We start from the raw sequence: 14,109 nt of genomic DNA, 5'->3' as shown, positions 1-14,109 counted from the left end.
CAGAGAGACGTGTGCACACAAACACACAAGTAAATGCAGACCTGCACAGACACACGCATACACAAGCACACACACACATACACACACACACGCACACACACACCACACACCCTGCTGCTGGTGGGCTGGGTGGTCCAGCCACCTCTGATGGGGCTGAATCTCCGGCAAAAAGCCCATCCCTCCTCTCCCCAGAGCAGGTCAGGAAGGGCCACGACCTGATTTGAAGCATGGCCAGATCATTTCTCACAGCTCATCTTCAAACAGACTCAGCCCCAAGAGATAGCACACTTTTCAGCAGAGGCAAAATACAAGCGTTCCAATCATCCTGCCCCCACCTGTGGCCCAGCGTAGGGACAGAAACAGACCCTACAGGGAGGGAGAGAAGGAGTGGACAGGCCACATGCCACACATCTCTGGGCTTCTGGAACACGGCGGCCGCAGCGGCCCACGTCTGCCCATTGCATAGCAACATGGGAAGGGCCTCACTGTCCCCTCGGAAAGGTCTGCTCAGTACTTGGGTGCTGTCTGCCTGCCAGTCTTGGAACTGAGAACGCGGGGGTCCTGCCTTCTGGAACAGCGGGAGGGGGAAGAAGCAGAGGAGAAGTTGGGGGGAGTGCTCATCCACGATCCCACAGCCCAGCAGGGCCAGCCAGCGGCCAGGGCACCAGGCAAGTAGCCGCAGGGCAGCAGTGACACGTGTAGTACAGGCTCTGATGGTGCAGAGCCAAGCAAACAGCCGCACTCTCAGCTGGGGAGTCACACGGGCCTGGGTCCCAATGTCGCTCTGCCGATAACTGGACGTGGGACTTGAGGCAGGCCACCTGACCTCGGTCTATGTTTGCACATTTGTGAAATGAGGATGATAGTATCCACCTTACAGGGTGGCTGTGGGATGGAGCGTGGCGGGCTAGGGGAGAGAGTGCAGCGCAAGCATTGGTTTGAACCGCAATTTGATTGAGTCAGACCTTTGGCATTTGGGGAGCCAAGACTTAGGAGTTGAAAACTCAGCCTGGAGAGAATGCAGGGGAGTGGTGGTCTCTCTGTCTCCGGGATATGGACCCTAAACGATTCGTGCACTTCTCTGGTAGAATCTGAGGTGGCTGAGAAGCTTCACCCCCTCTACTCTCCCCACCACAAGCCTAGTTCTCAGAAGCCCCCAAGGGTCTCTCACAGGGGAAGCCGGCAGAGAGGAGGACAGGCAAGCCATGAGGACACCGCCGTGCTCCTAGCTCACAGAGCTCACCCGAGGGCTGCAGGTCCCCTTCCCTCAGCCCCCAGACAGCCGCCCTGCCCTCCACTGGCCCCCATTGGCGCCCCTATGACTCTGGGCTTCCCTTGACTCCTTTCCCTCTTCCTTCTCTTCTCGCAACCTCCCCTGCAAAAGCCAGCCCCTGAATGGGGATATCGGGAACCAGATGCCCTGTGCACAAGGCAATGAGATGTGCAACGAGATAGAGCTTTCTAGCAGAGGTGGGTGGGCTCCAGAAGCCCCTGGGGCAGTGAGGAGGATCGTGTGGTCATGCCAGCTTTGGTCACCAGGCTCCCAGACAGTTCCTGGATGGTCAGAACAGAGATAATTCAAGACCACCACTCATATTTCCCTCTATAGATTGGAGAGGCTTTGAAAGTAGATTCTATCAATGTTAGAAGGAATATGGTCGTTACAAGACCAAGAGAAGCCATAGCCACATGACCAGCCCAGTCTAAAAGGTTGTTGGAGTCACATGACCTGCCCCCCCCCCCTTCAACTTAATCCATGAAAGTGTGACAATCACATGACTTGGCTCAGACTCAGTCAATATGGTTAACTGGGCTTCCCCGGTGGCGCAGTGGTTAAGAATCTGCCTGCCAATGCAGGGGACACAGGTTCGAGCCCTGGTCTGGGAAGATCCCACATGCCGCGGAGCAACCAAGCCCGTGCGCCACAACTACTGAGCTTGCGCTCTAGGGCCTGTGAGCCACAACTACTGAGCCCGAGTGCCACAACTACTGAAGCCTGCGCGCCTAGAGCCTGTGCTCTGCAACAAGAGAAGCCACTGCAATGAGAAGCCACTGCAATGAGAAGCTCACGCGCCGCAACGAAGAGTAGCCCCCGCTCGCCGCAACGAGAGAAAGCCCGCGCGCAGCAACAAAGACCCAACGCAGCCAAAAATTTTTAAATTTTTAAAAAAAGAGGTGACTAAGTGAAAATGAGGCTCTTAGGGTGAGCCCTAATCCAATCTGACTGGTGTCATTATAAGAGGAGATCTGGACACACAGAGGGACACCAGGGGTGCCTGCACAGAGAAAAGGCCGTGGGAAGAGGCCACAAGAGGGGTGGCCACCTGCAAGACAAGGAGAGAGGCCTCAAAGGAAACATAACCTGTTGACACCTTGCTCTTGGACTTCTAGCCTCCAGAGCCATGAAAAAATACATTTCTGTTGTTTAAGCCACCCGGTCAGTGGTATTTTGTTATGGCAACCTGAGCTAACACATCCTGTTCCTTAGTTACTGTAACCATCCCATTGCCTCATCCCCAAGATAGAATCAGGGCTTCCCTCAAGATAAACCCCTTGGGATGGGGAACCATCCAATGGCCCTGATAATGCAGACTAACACACCCTTGACCTGTACACAGAAGATCCCACCTTCACCTTGGACAGGCCCTAGGGTGGATTCCCCACCACAGGCTACAGTCCTTTAACAATCCCAGTACAGGGTGATGTGGAAATGCCACCCACCCAACACCAAACAAAGGCACTGAGGAGGACCTGCCCCGTGGCCCTGTGTAGAGAACTCAGGCTGCCCCCTGCCCCCATGAGGCGGGCCACGCACAAAGCCCTCTGTTCACGTGGCACCCAAGCCCCCATGATGAGAGAAGAGGCCTGGGGAGATTGGGGCTTAGGGAAGCCACGTCCACCTCCCCTCCAGCCACGCAGGGAAAGTGTCCTGGAGAAGAGAGGGGTCACAGTCTCCATGGAGGGAGGGTGTTGGAGGCTCCGTAGCAGCCATCAGGGTCGACTTCTCCCCTGGCAGGCCCAGGACCCATGATTCTTTTAGGGGCCCCCCAAAATGTTTTCATTTCTTTTAAAATCAGGAATTAAAATATATATATAATAATAATGAATATATAATAATGAATCCAGCCCCGATTATATTCACCTTTATACCAGCACAGTCTGAATATTATTTATTTAGAATAAAGCATAATTTTAGATATTTTTTTATGGAGGAAGAATCCCACAAAAGCAAAGGAGCTCTGGGTGCGGCGGGTGTTGAGTGCTGGGGTCTGGACAAGCGTGGAGGCTTGCTGCTTCTCTCCTCCTCCTTTTCTATTGCTACTGTAACAAGTCACTATACACTTAGTGACTTAAAGCCACACAGATTTATTATTTTACAGGTCTGGAGGTCAGAAGTCCAAAATGCATTTCACGGGGCTAAAATCAAGGTGTTGGCAAGAATGTGCTCCTTCTGGAGACTCTCGGGAGAACCTGTTTCGTTGCCTCTTCCAGCTTCTAGAGGCTGCCGCCACTGCTTGATTCCAAGATCTCTTCCTCCACCTTCCAAGCCAGCAAAGGGTGGGCTGAGTCCTCACATGTACCCACTCTGACTCTGAATTTCCTGCACCCTCTTCCACTTATGAAGACCCTATAATCACATTAGGCCCCCCCAGATAGTCCGGAATGATCCTCCATCTCAAGATCCTTAACTTAATCACCTCTGCAATGTAAGGTGACATATTCACAGGTTCCAGGGAGTAGGACATAGACATCTTTGAGAGCCATGATCGTGCCTACCGTAGTCTTTATAGCAAGACAATCATAAAATATAATTTATAATACTCTTTTATGGAGGAAAGGGTCCACGGAGGCAGAATTACGTAGACGCACGGAAGTCATCGTGTGGCTTTGGGAGCTCTGGGAGCAGCGGGGGTCGGGGGTCGCGGTCTGAACTAGTGTGGGGACTTGCTGCCTCTGTCCTTCTCAAGGGTCTAAAATGTAAGCCCATCAGGACAGGCTGCCCCGAGCAGGTCCCAGAACCTCACTCCCCCTCCCCCAAAGCTGATACAACAACATCCATCCTCACATCCATGTGGCCAAACCCACCCTGGATGCCACTGGGCAAAGCAAGAGTGGTCAGCGCAGAGAGGAGGGTGGGCCTCCAGCCAGGGTCACCACAGGGGCTCTGCCGGGGGCTGCGGCTGCACCGGTGTCTCCCCATGCACTGGAGAAGGGCTTGCCAGCACGTCCCGGTCAAAGACCCTGTCCATGTGGAGCACACAGCTCCTTCCATCCAGGTTTGAATCAGCCTGCCTGGCTGCACTCAGCTGGTTGCAATTGCAACCTCATTGGGCTGGGGTTTCACTTTAAACATTGATTTATGGCAAACACAAGGTTGCCTGAAATCCACTCAAATTCCTCCTCCGTGAAGCAACAGTTCTGGGAGGGGAAGAAGGGCTCTGGCACCCTAACGTGGGGTGGGGGAGATGGAGGTGGGGAGTATCCACAGAGCTGGAGCTCCCTGCACAAGGAAGCATCCCCAGGGAGCAGAGCCACCCCTCAGCGGGCTGGGAGGAGGCTTCCTTGGAGAAATGATGTAGTCACGCAGTGGAATTCTACATAGCGTAGAAAATAAGTGAGCCAGAGTCACACATGTCCCATGTCCGCGTGCTGGAATCCCTAAACATATTTAGAGGCAAAAACTGATTGCACAAGAATACATATTAGAATGATATTATTTATACAGAGTTTCAAAGCATGCAAAACAATTCTGTAAATACTTCAAGAAAACATGCATATGTGGTAAAAAGTTAAAGAAATTTGTGATGCCAAATACTGGATAGTAATTACTTCTTGGGGAGGAGGGGAGTGCAGCGGAAGGGAGCTGTGTTTGGGAGGTGCTCATGGAGGCCTTCGACTGGATTTGTAATTGTATTTCTGAAACCGGTTTGTGGCTACATGAGTGTGCATTATATCACTATTCATTCTGGTATTTTCAGGAGAATGAGGCCTGAAGAGGGTGGAGGATGAAAGAAAAATGTCCAGTTTCACATCCACTATCCCCCAGATCCAAAGACCCAAGGAGCTTTCCCGATGACTCACCCTCACAGCTCAGCCTGGGTCCCTCGCTTCACTCCTCTGCCGCCCAGGGATGAGGGCGGGAGGGGCTGGTGAGGTACTAAGAAGAGACCCCTGGCTGCCCCGAAGTGGGGTGCGGGCACTCAGTGGGGGTGACAGCGAGCTCCTTGAAGCCCCCAGGGTGCTCGAGGCCGGCGTGAGGAAGTGCACCCCAGGACCCCTGCCTGAGGTCCCAGAGCCCCACTGTCGCCCTGTAAGCTGATTCTCCCAGACGGCCCAACCCTCACACCCCTAGGCCTTCCCATCCCTCCACACAGGCCTTGTAGGAAAAGCGGGGGCCCCTGTAGCTGTTCTGGCCCAGAACCCAGGCCGGGGCCACAGCTGCAGCCGCAAAGCCCAAAGCTACCCAGAGGCCCCAGGGTATGGCCGTCTCTTCCTCCTGCTCCTCCAAGAGCTCGGAGACCGGGCCTGGGCCTGCTCCCTCCTGCCTGCAGCAGAGAACTGGCGACTCAGTGTGTCCTAGCTAAAGGCTCGCCCTCCGACATGCCAGCCTGGCCCGGCCCGGGGCCCCGCTGCTCCCTGTGATGTCGCCAAAAGGCTGCATTTTAAAACCTTCAACATTCAGAGACAGTGAAAGGACTTGGAAAAGTGGTCACTGTGGGGCAGTTCCGGGGGAGGGTGGGGCAGGGCAGGGCTGTAGAAGATGCTGGGCTGGGACCCGGGCTCCAGCCTCCAGGCCCCAGCAGCCCTCAGCCTGCAGGCGCCCTCGCTCCCAGGATGAAGCCGCAGCAAGAGTGTTCCCTTGCCCCAGGGCTCTCCTGCCTGCCTTGTTCTCTGCTTGTGGCCTGCTCCCCGCTGCCAGGGAGCTGGTCTTGCTCATTTATTCAACGAAGACATGCTAAGCACCTACGATGTGCCTTGTGCCTTGCTGGACACTCGGGAGTCAGGGGTGAAGCAACAGTCCCATCCGTGCTCTGACAGACGCGTCAAATGGAGCTACGGCGGCAGCTGGCAGCAGTCATTGTCAGAGAACTTGGAGGCTGGATGGAGGCTACAGACCAACAAGACAGACCCATCTACAGGCAAGGGACTAACTCCCAGGAGGTGACATCACTGCCCAAGGCGACAAGCTAATAAAGTGCAGAGCTGGGACCCAAGCCCTTTCCCGGCCACTAGGTGATCCCAGAAGCCTCAGTGACCCTGGAACCAACATGAGTGTCCCTCTCAAGTTTGGTGTGACTGCCGGGCTGTCCCTGGGGACTCAGGCTGAGCCCAAGAACAGCTTCTGGGGACAAGACAGGGGCTCTGGGTCCTGCTTCCCCCTCCCCCCGGAGGCTACACAGGGGGTGAAGCAGAGGCCACAATCGCAATGCCCCATCTCAGGCCAAAAGCTGCCCCCTCCCCCTTCCTTACAACCTAGGAAAATGGGGCAAAACCTAGAGATGTCCAGCTGTTTCCCCCAAACCCATTGATTCTCCAGTATTCTCCCTCTCTGGAGGAGGTACCACATCCCCCCGTTGCACAAACCAGAACCCTGGAAGCCGTCCTTGACATCCATCTGTCACCTGCATGGATAAGGCCTCCTGACCCAGGATGGCCACTGCCTGCCCTCCCTGCCCAGGCTCCCCAGAGGGGCCTTCCACAGGACAACTCTCAGCAAAAAAACAGGGGTCTGCATCCCTCCCTGGAGACCAAGCAAACCTATGCTACCCCAGGACAGTGTAGGCTAAACATCCGGCTCCCAGGAAACGGGCTGTGTCCAGCTTTTAATTTTATTTATTTATTTATTTTTGGCTGTGTTGGGTCTTCGTTTCTGTGCGAGGGCTTTCTCTAGTTGTGGCAAGCGGGGGCCACTCTTCATCGCGGTGCGCGGGCCTCTCACTATCGCGGCCTCTCTTGTTGCGGAGCACAGGCTCCAGACGCACAGCCTCAGTAGTTGTGGCTCACGGGCCTAGTTGCTCCGCGGCATGTGGGATCTTCCCAGACCGGGGCTCGAACCCGTGTCTCCTGCATTGGCAGGCAGACTGTCAACCACTGCGCCACCAGGGAAGCCCTGTGTCCAGCTTTTAGCAAAGAGCGTGAGCCCTCACGGCACCTGATGGAGGGATTCCCCAGTTAGCTGAGGGCCGAGGGCCTGGACATCGCCATGTACATCCCCGAACAACCACCACACAAGCTCCCCGGCATTTCACACCAGCAGAGGGGCAACCGAGCCATGACTGGCCAGCAGACGTGTTTTGCTTGGCCCACACCATGTTTTAGGCTGGACTTGGTTGCCAACATGTAACATTAGGAGAGTCCACATAGAAGTCCAGATTTGAAAATAGAAGAACTGGCTTCACTGGGCTGGCATTCCAAAATTGTAACCCTTTCCTGCTGTGAAGGGGTCACCCCTGTGGACAAAGCATGTGCTCCTGGGAGCCTCAGGGCCACCCCTCCCCACTGCCCCCAACCCTGGGGCTCTCCCCTCCTCTCCTTACATTACCTCCTGGGTCCCTGTGGGCAGTGGGGCTTGTGGATCCTCAGTTTAGGACCTGAGAACAATTTTGCTGATGGGAAAATATGGCTTTGTGATGCATATGTTCAGCGGGATGGCCCTTTCCCTGGCCTGCAGCGGCCAAGGTGGGAGGTGAGCACGCCGGACAGGGAAGAGAGCCTGGGTGGGGGGCAACCCCAAAGGCCACAGCGAGAGAGGACGGCCTTGCCACACAGCCTACAGTCAAGCAGGGAGGAGAGGCTGGTGAGCCCAACCATCAGACAGCTGTGCTGGTTAGAGCCAGAAAGGCGATGGATGGTTGAACCTGGTGAGGGCCGTGAGCTGGTGCTTTTCTTCTTAGGTTCTAAAGTAGGCCCCTTTCCAGAGTACACCCCTCGGTCCTTCTGCCCCCAACCCCCAGACTCAAAGCTCCCCACTTCTCCCTAGTCACAGGCCCACAGGAGAGGGAAGGAAGGGCTGGGACTTAAGACCCACGCGAGGCCTGAGCCTGCTCCAGAGACTTCCAAGACAGAGGTGCCTGGGAGGCTCACTTACCACCGAGGGACGGCCACCGGCCTAGGAACGAATTCAGCTGCAAGAAGGAGTTTAAAACCCCAGGGTGACCGGAAGGAGGGACGAAAGCAGAAGCAGGAGGAAGGGAGGGGCTCTGAGGGTGGGGGCCAAGAAAACACACACTCCCAGGGCACGAGGAAGGGGCAGAGAGGCCTACTCTGAGGACAGGGAATTCCACGGAGACCTTAAGATCAAAAGGGCAAATTCCAACTTTCCAAGTGCCTCCCCACTGCCCTGCCCTCAAGTCTGTCCAAGTTGAATTGTTACTGGAAACCAGAGTACTGAGTTGATTGACATCCTTCTGGTCCTCGCCTTCCTCCTCTGTGAATACACCCCTGCCAAGGGGAAGAGCGGGCCCCGAAGTCAGATTTGCTTGGGTCACGGGGAGACACAGGGATGACCGTGAACGTCACCTGGCCAGAGAAACCATGAGACAGACGGACGGCTTCCCCTGACCACCCCAATTCACAGTCAGGTTATGGATGCCAGACAAAATCACCATTGGAAAGCCCAGGTCCATAAAAACAAGCTTTCAGGCAGAGCACAATTGTACATTTCTCTCTGTTTATACAAATATCGACTGACGTATCATTCGACAGGCACCAGAGATTTAATGAAATCTTATTGGCGGAAAACTCAAGAGGGAAGAACTCCAATATTTTCCTGCAGATTGGGACAAAGCAGCCAAGATTTGGTCTGAGCTGTGGGAAGACATCTGTTTCGAGTAATGAGTGTGAGGGTTCCTCGAGCACGTGGTTTGGGAACCACTGTCCTAATTAATATGCCATTACTACTGCTGGGTCATTTAGGGGTGACATAAAAGACATCTGCCATCAGGGCCACCTCCTCCATGCCAGTTGGCCATGGGCATCCATGGATGCTTTCCCAGCAGTGGGAGGGGTCTACGTGGCGACTTCTGGACTCTCCTGCCCAACGCACACTGGTTCATTGACTGGCCAGGGTCAGAGTGACAAACTATGGGATGAGATTGAGGACCACAGAGTCCACCGGGCCCTTCCCCAGCCCAAGTCAGCACCTCCTTTCCCTTCCCTTCTGGCAGACCCCGAGCACTCAGCCTGACTCCTGACCCCCACCCTGGTGGGGACATGCCCCTCACATCCTCCCACCACTGTTTGGTTCCTTTTCCCAGGAATCTGCTTGTGCAGCAGGAAATGACTTCTCAAGCTCCCTCCTTTCTTACAGCGCCCCCCAAACAAGCCCACAGAGCATCCTTTTCACTCTGAAGGTTTACTGTCAATACTGAAGAAAAACAGAGTGGGAATGATAAAATTAACAACCACGGGGAAGGGATGCCTAGGCCTTCCTCTGCAGCTTTATAGTTACAGCCCTTGGCCGGACAGGGTTAATGTTCCTTTTGCCCTGAAGCCAATCATCCTCCCTTTTAACCTTGGTCCTCCTCCCCTCCTTCCTCCAAACTCCTCCTCCAGGCGTTTTAACTGCCAACAACTTACTTTCCCAACTTTGATTTATCTCTACCATAGGGAATGCAAAGTTACATCCAACCCCACCCCCAATACCTTTTAAAAAAGTAACCCAAACACACTGGGGCAGAACTCTTAGATTCAGGGGTAAACACTCAAAGCCACTCAGTCCCAGACAGACAGAGGCACAAAGACACACATCCATATACTCAGAGACAAAGCACGGGCCCACACACTCCCTCACACTCAGGACAGACCCACAGACACGGTCAGGCACACACACCAGAAGCCTGCCCTGCCCTGTGAGCCATTTGGAATGTCTTTTGAGGAAAAACACTGTTCCAAAGAAGGCTCCTGACACGGCCTTTTTTTTTTTTTTTTCCCCAGAGCGGCTGGATAAATTGCTTTTGTGCAAAAATAAACACAAGTGAACTGCATTAGCTGAGTGAGTGACACATTAGTTACAGATGCGGGGCCTGTCAGAACATTGAGGGAACAGCTTTTATTGGGGAAGAGCTGAGAGACTCATAAATAACCGGTTGGCAATCTCGCATAAACATTTGTGCATTCACATAAACACCGCCTACCACAAACGCTGGCCTGGCTGCCAGCTCGGCCTGGAAGAGCCCTCCCTCCCCCCCCCACCCCCCACCGCCCCACGGTCCTCAGAGCAAAACCAGGCCGGAAGATGGGGGAAGGGTCACAGGCGCCTTTTCTCCAATAGTCCCAAGTCGGAGGGAGGGATCCCAGCTCCGTCCTAAAAGTCTGCCAGAGAATGAGGGTCGAGGCCCAGCCGCAATAAGACAAGAGGTCTGCTTTCTTCCATCTACATAGAAAACAGGACAGAATAGGGGACGTTATTGCACTGGGGACTGCGTTATTAAATAAAGCCAAGTAAGGAATTTAAAAAGAAAATGCCTTGGAAATGACTCCCGGATGCAACTCTAGTGGTTCCCATTGGAATCATGGAGAAAGTGGAATGAGGGCAGCGCCACCCTTGCTCCAAGGACAAAGTCCGCAGAGGTTGGCACCAGCCTTGTCCAACCATCAGGGCTTCCTCCCATTGGCTCTGGGGGATGCCCTTGCCTTGGGCCCTGGGGTTCTCTACTCTGAGTCGAACACCTCAGAGCCACATGGAGCTGATCCCTTAAGGAAGGCAAAGCAGGCAGTGTGAGCTGACAGGAGGCTGTCCCCTCTGCTTCTCCTGTGGTACCCTCATATGCCACACTTGCCGCAAGCAAAATCCACTCTCTAGAAAGCATCTGATATACTTATTTACCCAGAGGTATGAGTAATAGTCAATGGCTGTGTGTTTCATTCTTACCCCTCTCCCTCCTCTCTGTCACAAATGCTTAGGGGACAAAGTATGAAGTGGTAGGATTTAAAGCATATGGCTAACACTCAACATTTTTGTTAAATTTTTGAATCGGCCAAGAGGGGAGAAGAGTTGGGATCTTTTCAGGGAAGAGAAAGGAGAGAATGCTCACTGGCCCCAAGATCACATCACAGTGATTAGCTCCAAAACCAGCTCCATCCTCCCACAGCTCAATAACTTTCCATTGGTCGTCCACTTCCCACAATATAAAAGGCCCAAATCCTTGGACTGAGTGGCCTTTTCCTTTATCCATCACATTTCTTGATCTACTCCCACTCCACCCTTCAACCTGGTTTCCCTCACTGCCCCTCAGACACCTTGGGGTCCAGCCCAACTGAATTCATTCCTCTCCTCTTCATCCACGCATTACAATTTTGCACTTTCCCTTACATCAATCCCTCTTCCAAGAAGGCCTTTTCCTTCCAGTTCTGGGGGTCTAGATCCAACCCATCCTTCCAGACTCAACTCAAAAGCTGCTTCATCTCTCCCTCCTTTGAACTCTGGGAGAACTTTTCGGTACCTTGTTGTTGACTTTCCTTCTTGTTCTAAGTTATTTGTACATCTGGCCCATCTCCCTGGAGACTTTTAAATCTCAGATCTGTGTCATATTAATTTCCCAGGCGTCCCTCCCTCCCAAACCCTAGCCAATGCCTGGGAAATGGTAGGTGTGTTGCATCCATGAAGGGTGATCATGATGGTGTCTGGATTCATGGTCATGATGGTGGTGGGGGTGCGATGGTGGGTTGGAAGGAGGGAGATGGTAGGGGTGATGGAAACTAGCCAACAAATCTTCCTCTGGGCAGCCTCCCTTTGGGCTTTCATTTTGCAGTTCCACAACAAGCAGAGCTGTTGTTGCTTCGGAAGAGAAATTCAGATGCCAGGCAGGTACAGACAGCCAAGCACCATAGCTCTATCGAGTCAACCTCAGCCGTCTAGGCCTTTTCTTGCCATCAACAAATGGAATGCTTTATAAGAAGAGACAAAGCACAGCCCTAGATAGAAATATTGAAGGCTCTTTGGCCAGGACATCCCTCAGGAGAGAACACAGTGTAGTCATAATTTATTGCATTCAATATTTTTGCTTCCAATCTTATTTTTATAAACATTATTTCTTAGGCTGCAGCTTAAACACAGATGGAAAAGATTCCGGCTTTGTAATAAGAGAAGGTTTATGGCGCACCAGCCCACTGCTCTGTGTTTTTGTGTGGGTAAATGCAGATTATCATGTCCTTAGGTAGGGCAGGGAGATGCCTTTATTATGTGTTTGGACTTTGATCCAGCAATTCTGCCTTCATCGCTCCCCTTGGCCAGGGCCTCCAGATGCTCCCAAGGGGAGGAAGTGACAAACACCATAGTGGGGCAAGGGGGAGGAGGTATGGACCAGCCTTTGAAATGTATGCCTGTCTCTGGCTGGATCTGCCATTCCTTGGGTCTTCAAAGGGCCTTGACCCAGGGACAGGGCTTAGACCCCAATGGGTAGAGTAGAAAGGAAGCGAACACTATTGTGCTATATATATGACTGTGTTGTGTGATTTGCATTGTCTTTGGGTGTGGGGAGGGGCATTTAGAAAACTGAACTCATACTGCCGGTAATGCCTTGTGAGCCCCTCTTCCCTCCGCAGGATATTCACGGGTAGGTTCATGTCAACGAACATTCTTAAAAACACGATTTGGCTTACGATGTTCATAGTCTGGATGTACTAAGGTTTGTTTAACCAACCTCATTTGGGTGGGGAAGAGGGAGAGAGAGCAGAAGAGGAGGGAAGGGGGAGGGCTATGGCGAGATCTAAGGAGGAAAAAGGAGAAAGGGAGAGGGAGTCAGAGAAGAAGGGTGAGAGGAAGCATTGCGCAGAACAGAGCAGGGGGTCAGGCATGTCTTGGCCCAATGTGTGGCCTCCACACATCCACAGATGCACTGCCGGTGGGCAGTGGGCCTAACGGAGCTTGGGCAGGCAGCCGGGAAGACGTGCCATCCTGCGCCTCCTTTCTTTCCTCCCAGGGTTAGTTTTCAGCCGACTCTGAGGAACCTTGGGAGTGTGTGTCAGGAAACACTGGGGACTTTGGGCTGATGGGGGAGAGGGGAGGAAGGAGCAATGGCTACATTCAGCTGGGAGGGTCAGTGGAAAGTGAATCGAGGGAGGGGAGAACTGGGGAGGGACCTGTGGGGCCTTGGGAAGGGTAATCGGTCCTACCTGCCAGGCTTCTCAGGGAGTCCATGTGGAGGAGCACGTGTGAAGTGAAATGTTACGAGAGGCCGTCCACAAAGGTCTCCGTCCACAGACGGCCTGTCGGTAGAGCTCTGGGGGAGGGGAACGACCCCCTAGTTGCCTGGCAGAAATGGTGTCTTCGCTGTTTACCGTACAGACAATTCTACTGCGCACAGGTACCGTGGTATGATGCTGGGAGAGCCATCCTTGGAGGATCCCCGAGTGTTCAAACAGGCCAGAGGAAATGGTAACCCACACCTAGAAAGCCTTCTGCCTTCACTGGGCTCAGTCATTTCTGCCCTGCTGGTGACTGTCACACCTGCCCCAGGGGCTTGGCCAGGGATTGAGAGCTTTGAAACAGGAGTGGGTGAAGAATCTGCCTCAGGCAGCCACCAGCTTTAGGAAGATAGTGCCTACTACCTGGGCTGCTTGAGAAACCTGGCCCAGGTGCCCAGGACAACAGACCAAGAAACTGAATTTGGCAAACAGTTACAAGCAGGCGTGGAGGGCATGCTGGGTTCTGGCTGCCTCCCTTCCTGGGGGGAACTAAGCGCACTTGCCCGCCCCCTAACTCTAGGAGTTTTGGTGAGCCGTCTGTCACTCACATGGCTTCCCAAACCCCACCCCTAAAAACAAAGTGTGAGCACTGTATCTCTCTGCCCTTGGACTCCCCAGTTGTGAGAGCTAATGCGTTCTCTTTCTGCTTAAGCCTGTTTGAATTGGTCCTTTGTCACCTACAGCTAACAATGTCTCAACGGATACACCAGGCTAATGACTATGAAATATGTTTCAAACCGAGAAACTAAGTCAGAGTGAGAATGAGTCTTCCAAGGGTCAGGGTTCCGCAGAAGTTCAGGAGAGAGGCACACCTCTGCCAGACCTGTACCGGATGGTCGGAAGCAGCAATCACACATGTACGCACACACACAATTAAAGAACACACGGATGCCCCTGCCCTTGGGATCCAGCACTCAGCAC

General features: G+C 53.4%; 1 long non-coding RNA gene across 3 annotated transcripts in view; it reads right to left on the bottom strand.

The window, feature by feature from the left end:
- The window catches only part of LOC137777737 (uncharacterized), a 207,929-nt gene that overhangs the window by 162,211 nt on the left and 31,609 nt on the right, over positions 1–14,109 (bottom strand). The window contains exon 3 of one of the 3 annotated variants that reach the window (XR_011076604.1): positions 10,204–10,375. The exons of the other annotated variants lie outside the window; for them this stretch is intronic. This is a non-coding gene — a long non-coding RNA (uncharacterized lncRNA). Of the gene's footprint in view, positions 1–10,203; positions 10,376–14,109 lie in introns of those variants that run through there. 3 annotated transcript variants of the gene reach the window in all.

Source organism: Eschrichtius robustus, chromosome 15, assembly GCF_028021215.1.
Source record: "Eschrichtius robustus isolate mEscRob2 chromosome 15, mEscRob2.pri, whole genome shotgun sequence".
Lineage (NCBI taxonomy): Eukaryota > Metazoa > Chordata > Mammalia > Artiodactyla > Eschrichtiidae > Eschrichtius > Eschrichtius robustus.
Note: the sequence above shows the minus strand (reverse complement) of the source record. Positions and strands in the feature narration are given on the sequence as shown.